An 8,426-nucleotide genomic window follows, 5' to 3' on the forward strand; every position below is an offset into this window, starting at 1 on the left:
GCAAAAGTTTTAGAAAATAGGTTAAAGGATTTAATGCCGGAGTGGATCCATATGGATCAAGTGGGGTTTGTCCCTGGGAGAGAGGGTAGGGATAATGGACTAAGATCGTTATTACTTATACAAAAAAGTAAAAGAGAAAAATCCCATTTTGTTATTGTCGGTAGACACTGAGAAAGCGTTTGACAGATTAGACTGGGGGTATATGTTGGATACACTGAAAGCTCTGGGGATGGGCCCTAGAATGAAAATATGGATAGGGAAATAAAGGTTAATGGGGAAGTATAAGAGAGCTTTAAGATGTATAATCGGACCTGACAGGGATGCCCATTGTCACCCTTATTGTTTGTCCTGTCCTTAGGATCCCTCTTAACAAAAATAAGGAATAACATAGATATCAAGGGAATTAGGATAGGAGAGACAGAGCATAAAGTAGCAGCTTATGCCGATGATTTGTTGTTTTACGTAGGTGTAAAATATCGTATTGTCTCGATATTTTCTTAACTTGTATTGATGAGAAATGTTCAGATAGAAAGTCCTTCCATTTCTTGTATAAACTCAAAAAGATGATTTAATAATAACGTTGCATAAAATTAGAAATAAAATATTGAAATACAGAATGTTTAAATAAAGTCCAAAAAATATAGTTAAGTTCTTGATAATAAGATTGTATATATGTATATGTGTGTATGTGTGTGTCTCTCAAGGCTTCAAGCAATGTGAGCATAAAAAGTCTTTGTTTCAACTCTTAAATGAGCAATCCAGCCCCCACCTTTTCCTCAAAATGGGCTGATATACTTGTAGTCCCACAAAGATAATTGGAAACAGATGTATATATATATAACAAACCCTCCAGCCTACTTCTCTCAAAGTCTGAGTGTAACTTTATCTCTTACATAGATGGGGGAGGATGGTAGACCAATTGCTACCATATGTGGCTTGAATGTAAAGGAAACCCAAGATATATGTTCATATATAAATTCACAAACTATGAAGTCTAATCACTTACTTTTCCCAATCTAGAACAAATATAAATATAATAACTCAATTATTCTATTAAGATCCAACTCATTCATACTTGTTAGTACTGTTAATAAGAAGATATTAGGTATTAGGTTAAGGAAAGCTTCTAACATTTCCCTCTCAAAATGATCGATTTTATCGAATCTTAATCATTTTCCTTATCTTAATCCATTTATACACATTCTCGTCACTTTCGTATCCATTCATGCGTTTTTGGATCTTAAGATAATTGATCTGAACTTATCTTCAATTTGATTCTATAATGGGAAAACAAATTCTTTGATAAACCTTTTGTTATGTATCACATAAAAATATTTTTACCCTTATTATTTTCCTTTTACCAAATAATTCATCCCCTTAATAAATGTATAACTGTAACATTATAGTACAATACTTTACAATATGTCACTTAAAAAATAGATGTTTCATATTTTCCCTCCAAAATGTGTGTAGCACACAGTTCTATAATCCATACATCTTTTCAAAATACCTTATCAACATTTAAACATAACATATGTTCTCTAACTTCAATCCATACATGTATATCAAATGATTTTTTTTAAAAAAACATACATATAACAATGTAAAGCTTGCGTAAGTTTCTCTATATGTACCTTAGAAAAACTTATCTCTAGCTTAATTAACAACAGATGTTCTAACTAATTAGAGTGACTCTGTTGTAACAAAAGTTTAACCCTTTCACTTCTGAAAATACATTGTGTGTGATTGCAAATGTTCATGTGAAAACTGATCTCATCTTGATATGGTAAACATATGTCAAAATAAAATGTTCACACATAAAAACCAATATATCTGATGAATGAATTATTTCATCAGTAGTCAAAAGTCAGTTGTTTTATAAGTTCTTCCTCTATGAGATGCCTTGAGATGTCTTGTCTTCTTCTAGCACTCTGTAAAGTTAAAATAACTTTATTGAACATAAAAAGAACAACAAAAACAATGATGAATGAAATTCTTGTTGCAAAGCTTCTTCCAGAATAAATTTCCTTCTTGGAAAATGTATTATCATCTGAAAGGTTTAGAAATATTTGAGTTTTCTTCCTTTAACAATTACTCTTAGGTCATTTCCTGTAACAGAAATGCAGTATCATTATTTTGGCATTGATAATTTTACATGGATTAATCCTCTTACATTTATCTGTTAATATTACATATCATAATCACAAACATTTCTAGTCATGACATGGAAGACATATTTTGATTATAACACTTCTTATTGACTTGTAGTGTTCTATTTTAGAATGCGGGCACTTCCGCCTAACAATACTAGGGTTGCTGATGCAAATCCCAACCATGGCATCACCTGCCTGGAGTTTGTATGTTCTCCCTGTGCTTGCGTGGGTTTCCTCCAGGTACTCCGGTTTCCTCCCACACTCCAAAGACATGTTGGTAGGATAATTGCTTCTATCTAAATTGGCCCTAGTATGTGTATGTATGACTGTGAGTTAGGGAACTTAGATTATACACCGCTTGAGGGTTAGGGACTTATGTGAATGTACTATATATGTAAAAAGCACTACATAAATTCACAACGCTATATAAGTACCTGAAATAAACAAAACTAAATATAACAGGACGCTACATCTCCATTATTGGTCATGATTCAAAACCTTGGTTTCAAAACCAAAGAAAGGTTTTGTATCAACCCAGAGATGACAAAGGATCATGCCTTTGATCTTATCTCTATAACATTGGAAAAATGCGTAACTGTTTTCTGTATTGGCTCACTTCTTGTAGTGTAAGACTGATCTGCAGTAATACATACTGGTTTCAAACTTTTCTCAGTTCCTATGTTGAAAACATGAGGTACAAACTTCTCACTTACAGCTGTACAAACATGTGTTGGTATGTTTTCCTGAAAATGTCTTTTTGTTACTTCTATCTGAATGTGTTTGGAAGACAGTGTTTTGTACCATATAGGATACTTTTCACGATAATTGTCTGTTGAACCATCTTCCTCTAGGAGTTTCAGTGATGAATCAGGTGTCTGTAATATGATCTTACTTGATCTCACAATGTATTCAGTTATTTTGACTGCAAAGAAAACACTTAACAATTTTTTCATATGTGCATCAAAGTTTTTCTCCATATTTGTCAAAGTTCTTGAGAAGAAACCTATTATTTTCTGATTACCGTCTTTTAATTGTGACAAAGTTGCTGAGATTGCATTATTGGAAACATTGGTTTCTAAAACAAAAGGAACTTTACTACAAAACTCAACAGTACTTAATGTAGTAGCATTCTGCAAATCCCATTTCAATAGTTCAAAAGCTTCTTTCTCAGTTTGATTCCATTGATCAAACACACCAGCTTTTTGTCTCAAACGATCAAATAATGATCTAGACTTTTCTGCAAAATTGGGTATAAAATCTTTACAATGATTTACTTCGCTCAAAAACTGATGCAAAGCCTTGCGATTTGTTGGAATTGGATAAGCAGAAATAGTTTTAACTTTTTCTTGCAACATCTGTCTCTGTCCATGACTAATTTGCATATGAAGGAATTCCACCTGTCTTTTCATCAACTGAACTTTCTCTGTATTCAATTTCAATCCTGCTGTTTGTAACAACGTAAATATTTCAGACAAAAGAGTGATATGTTCAGTTCTATTTTGTGTAGACAAGAGAAGCTTGTCTACATGCTGGACAATACATTCTGGCCTAGAGAATTTAGATAATATTTTTCCCAAATACTCATGAACAATCCCATCACTTAAATCTAAGCCTGGGGCTAATCTTGTGAATGTATAAGTTTCTTTGTTGAAGCTAAAGGCAAGTTTATATTGACAACTCTTAGCTAAGGGTACTGATAAATGGCTATTGGCAATTTCAAGTACTGAGAATATTTTGGCCTTGGCATCCAGATGTGACATTATGTTACAATCAGGAACAATAGATCTGTTATTTGTGATGCATTTGTTCAATGTCCTGAAATCAACTGATAAAGAATATGAATTATCAACTTTGATAGGCCAAATACAATTATTCACCACTGATTGTACTTTCTTTAAAATTCCTTGCTGTAAAAACTCATCTACAATGGAAGAGATTGGATTAATTGATTCTAATGGCAATTTGTATTGAGGTTGAGGCTTAGGGTCTCTACCTTCAATGACAACTTCAAAATCTGTAAACAAACCTACATCATTTTTGCTTTGACTCCAAAGTTCTTTATGTGATGTAACCAATTGTTCCAATTCAAGATTGGTTCCTGTATGTGGCCATTTATGATCTGAAGACGTGTCAGCAGTTGCTGTACAAATACTTCCAACATTACCGTACATGGAAGAATCAATTAATGTTGATTTGGGCTTTCCACTTTCATCCAATAAATGTGGAGCAACATATTCCAACGGTAAAGAAGAAGAATCTCGATTTGATCCTGCTTTAAATTTCGGCAATGGCAATAAACCATTCCTGTTAATGACAACAGCACTGTTTACCATATTGTTTAAGCTGTTGTTAACTCTCAGTGAACTGATCTTTTTAACTTCTGAGGCATAAGGCAACTCAGACAGACTATTGTTGGAACATGGAGGAGTAGATTGTTCAGAAATTATATTTTGGTCTTCTAATTCCAAAGCTTTTCTTTGTAAATCTAATTTATAATGAATACAATCTCTTTTCAAATGACCAAATCGTTTACAATAGAAACAAATAGTATTTCCTGTCTGCTCTGAGACTCTCGTCCTGCCTGTGACGTATTCATCATCATAACTGGGTGTGGCTAAGCACATGGTCTCTCTCTGTTCTCCATTTTGAACAATTAAACTTTCCTTCTTCTGATTGTTTAATTTAAGTTGTCTCCTAACTGTATCAATAACTTTGGCTGCGTGATCTAAATCATTTTTTCCAGTAGCAATAATAACAGATGCTGGATCAAGATACTTGAATTTTTTAACAAAAGCATTTACCATAGAAGGAGTCTCATTGTCTAAATTAAATATCATTTTGTATACTTTAGAAAATCTATTTTTAAATTCAAAAGGATCATCATTAATCGTAGCTCTTAAGGAGTCTAAGATTTCCAAAGAAGGAGTTTCCTCTCCAGTAGTAAATTTCAATAATTGACGTAGTCGGTCTGATGCATTGCTATGCATTTCCTCATCATCCTCAATATATGGCGTTTTGATTAATCTACATGCCATAACACTGGGGAGCCATAAACAGAATAGAAAATTTCTTTGCTCCTGATTTAAACAAAAATTATTACAAAAATTTTCATAAACCTCCATGTTATAGAAAGCATCGGCGTCCATATCATAGGCTGGCATATCCTTCAAAATTTTCATGAGCTGATCAAGGATTTTAAGATTAAGTTTTGCAGCTTTATCCCTTAATTTTCTCTTACACATTTCTTCCTGATTGGTAGGATCTCCTTCCATAGACTGGATCTCTGGTACAAAAGATTTTTGTTTCTCTGCCTTAGTATTCACACAAATTCTTTTTACATCATTCTGCAGGTCAGATAACTGAATGTCTTTTGTTTGAATTGCACTTTGCAGATCATCTATTTGCTCAGTCAAAATCTGGCAATTAGCACATACACTGCTCTGATCTTGCTTCATTACACAATCAACAGTCTTAGGAACATCAAAAATCATGGCGTTAAAAACATGAACTAACTTCATTACATTTCTAACTTGTTTGCTCAGTTTCTTAAAGGAAAACTTAGATTTTTCTATCTTACTATTAGCCTGTAAGCACTCATTATACATGTACCGCCAAAGTTCATTATCTTTAACAAATGTAGACAGATTCTTGAATTCTAACTTACTCTCTCTAGATAATTCATCAATAAAATCCATTACTTACCGATTAAGAAGGTCTTTCTTTACATAACGCGTCTTTTCTCTCTTGGCGGGAAATGACATCACCAAGGAACAGCGTTGCTTGCAATTGCGCAAAATTCTCACCAATTCTGCTTTTAGGTTCTCGATTATGCCGACGATTCATCTGTTGCAGACTTTACTTCTCCTGAAAGCTTGACTTCATATTTTGTTGACTTACAAACAGCTTCCCTCTCAGCAAGATGAAAGAGAAAAAAAGTCAAAAAGAAGCGATCGGCGGAAACGAATCGAACTGGAGGCTCGCCACTGTAAAATATCGTATTGTCTCGATATTTTCTTAACTTGTATTGATGAGAAATGTTCAGATAGAAAGTCCTTCCATTTCTTGTATAAACTCAAAAAGATGATTTAATAATAACGTTGCATAAAATTAGAAATAAAATATTGAAATACAGAATGTTTAAATAAAGTCCAAAAAATATAGTTAAGTTCTTGATAATAAGATTGTATATATGTATATGTGTGTATGTGTGTGTCTCTCAAGGCTTCAAGCAATGTGAGCATAAAAAGTCTTTGTTTCAACTCTTAAATGAGCAATCCAGCCCCCACCTTTTCCTCAAAATGGGCTGATATACTTGTAGTCCCACAAAGATAATTGGAAACAGATGTATATATATATAACAAACCCTCCAGCCTACTTCTCTCAAAGTCTGAGTGTAACTTTATCTCTTACATAGATGGGGGAGGATGGTAGACCAATTGCTACCATATGTGGCTTGAATGTAAAGGAAACCCAAGATATATGTTCATATATAAATTCACAAACTATGAAGTCTAATCACTTACTTTTCCCAATCTAGAACAAATATAAATATAATAACTCAATTATTCTATTAAGATCCAACTCATTCATACTTGTTAGTACTGTTAATAAGAAGATATTAGGTATTAGGTTAAGGAAAGCTTCTAACAGTAGGTAACCCAAGGATAACTTTACCCAATTTAATGAAAACTCTGAAAGAATATGGGGAACTGTCTAACCTAAACATTAATCCAACTAAAACAGAGATCTTGAATATAAATCTTCCAAGAGGAGACAAAAAGGCTTTACAAAAAGAGTTTTATTTCTCGTGGAAGGAAAAAGAACTAAATATTTGGGAATAAATGTAACCGTATCCTCAAAGAATCTATATAAAGCAAATTATATCCCACTATTACATGAAATTAAGGAGGAAATGAAAAAATTAGGGATAGGTGGTATATATTGGATAGGACAAATAAATATGATAAAAATGGTAATTGTTCCAAAAATTTTGTATAAATTTTATATGATCCCAATAAAGCTGCCAGGAATGTATTTTAGGATAATGAAAAAAATTATGATAAAGTTTATATGGGGAAATAGAAAACCTAGAATAAGTTACGAAGTTCTAACTAGAGACAAAGAGAATGGGGGATTGGGTGTTCCTGATTTAAAATAAATTATAATTCAATATTGATAGCACAAATTTTTTCCCTTGATCTTCTTCCAGATTTTTTCTTTATCCCGAAGCTCATAAAATGTAACTAGTATGTCTCTCGGCCTTTCTTTTCCCAGGTGTCTCTGGATTTTTCCTTTTCTAAAGATTCCTTCTATTTTAGTCATTTCCATTTCAGTACTGTCTGTTATAGTATTTAATATTTTACAAACCACCTCTTGCAGATTTTCTCCCTTTGAGATCTCTGGGACCCCTCGTATCATGACGTTTCTCTTCCTGTCTCTATTTTCTTGTATCTCAGCCTTATATAACAGTTTTTCTTGGGCTTTTCCTATGTTAATTATTTCTTTTTCTAATTCAGAGATAGCCTGGGTCTGATTTTTAACTTTCTCCTCCATTTCTTCCACTCTCACCAACAGGTGTCCCAGGTCACTTCGAATATTTACCATTTCTTGTTTTATTGTTTTCTCCAGTTCTTTAAACATTTCTGCCATTTCTTTTTTAGGTATTTGTAGGTCTTTTTCCATCTCTATATTACTTATTGTTTGCTGGTTACTGGTATCAAGGCCTAATGATGCTCTGGGGCTACTTTCCATACTAAGATCTGCTTCTCCTCTTTCAATCCTATTCTGGGGTCTTTCTGGGGTTACGTTTCCTTGGGAGGTAAATTTTTTGATTGTGCCAGTCTGAGACCCTTTAAGCCCATTTCCTTTTACATTTTTATTTATCATTGTCTCTATAACTTTTATCCTTCTTATCCTCCTTTATGAATTCGTGGGTATGGAGGGGGAGAAAAAAAATTCTCTAACATACAAGTCTCTGCCCTATCCCCCTACTGATCTTTTTGGGCTTTTCTTTCCACAAACCTCTTCCACCTTTTTTATGGTCTCCGGGGGTCCCCCCTTTTTCTTACACCCTAATCCCTTTAGGGGTCAATGTAAATCTTCACATTAGTTTTAATCACATTTCAGCATTAGCCACTCACCCTCCTCGTATGTTTCTTCTTGTGACCCAGCTGAATGCTCTCTCCTTCAGTTTATTTAGGGTTTTGTTCACGGGGGGGGGGAACTCCCCAGGGTCTGTTCGATTCTCCTAATGTCCAGGTTTCAGTGGTTTTC

The 8,426-nt window shown here is 33.6% G+C and overlaps 1 long non-coding RNA gene across 1 annotated transcript; it reads right to left on the reverse strand.

Annotated features, from left to right (window-relative positions):
* Nucleotides 1–541: 541 nt before the first annotated feature.
* LOC149459325 (uncharacterized) lies at nucleotides 542–6,796 on the reverse strand. The gene is made up of 2 exons (XR_016313297.1): nucleotides 5,856–6,796; nucleotides 542–2,109 (listed from the first exon to the last, which is right to left on the reverse strand). It is a non-coding gene; the product is annotated as an uncharacterized LOC149459325 (long non-coding RNA).
* Between the last annotated feature and the right edge of the window lie 1,630 nt (nucleotides 6,797–8,426).

Source organism: Staurois parvus, unplaced genomic scaffold (genome assembly GCF_062004578.1).
Source record: "Staurois parvus isolate SC_StPar_1 unplaced genomic scaffold, SC_StPar_1.0 ptg000263l, whole genome shotgun sequence".
NCBI classification, from domain to species: domain Eukaryota; kingdom Metazoa; phylum Chordata; class Amphibia; order Anura; family Ranidae; genus Staurois; species Staurois parvus.